The sequence below is a fragment of the Cyprinus carpio genome, chromosome A10 (assembly GCF_018340385.1).
Source record: "Cyprinus carpio isolate SPL01 chromosome A10, ASM1834038v1, whole genome shotgun sequence".
Classification (NCBI taxonomy): Eukaryota; Metazoa; Chordata; class Actinopteri; order Cypriniformes; family Cyprinidae; genus Cyprinus; species Cyprinus carpio.
In genome coordinates this window covers 17,040,847-17,041,214 of record NC_056581.1, presented here as the reverse complement: position 1 = coordinate 17,041,214, position 368 = coordinate 17,040,847, and positions in this window count along the sequence as shown.

Genomic DNA, 368 nt, shown 5'->3' with positions numbered 1-368 from the left:
GAACTTTTTTTCCCTGCACTTCTTGTATGTAAATCATGGGCGAGGCCAGAAGTTTCCGATCTATAAATCCATCACCCGCAGGTGCTCTGGCTTCATTTGTGAGTTAGACGGTTCGGATTCAGTGCTAATACTTAGTTGCAATTGGGATATTCAATATACTTTTTAAAGAATACATCTATTTTGAAAAGTACCAACTTCTCAATATTTATTTTTATTAGGAAAATATTTAAGAAGGAGCTGGCTCTTTGCAAACCAAATTACATTTTATAAAAAAAACTTAATTCATCAGCATAGTAAATATTAAAGAACCACGGTAATTACTGTACCGTGTGATCACCACATACTTTGGAGAGGTTTATGAGCATCTT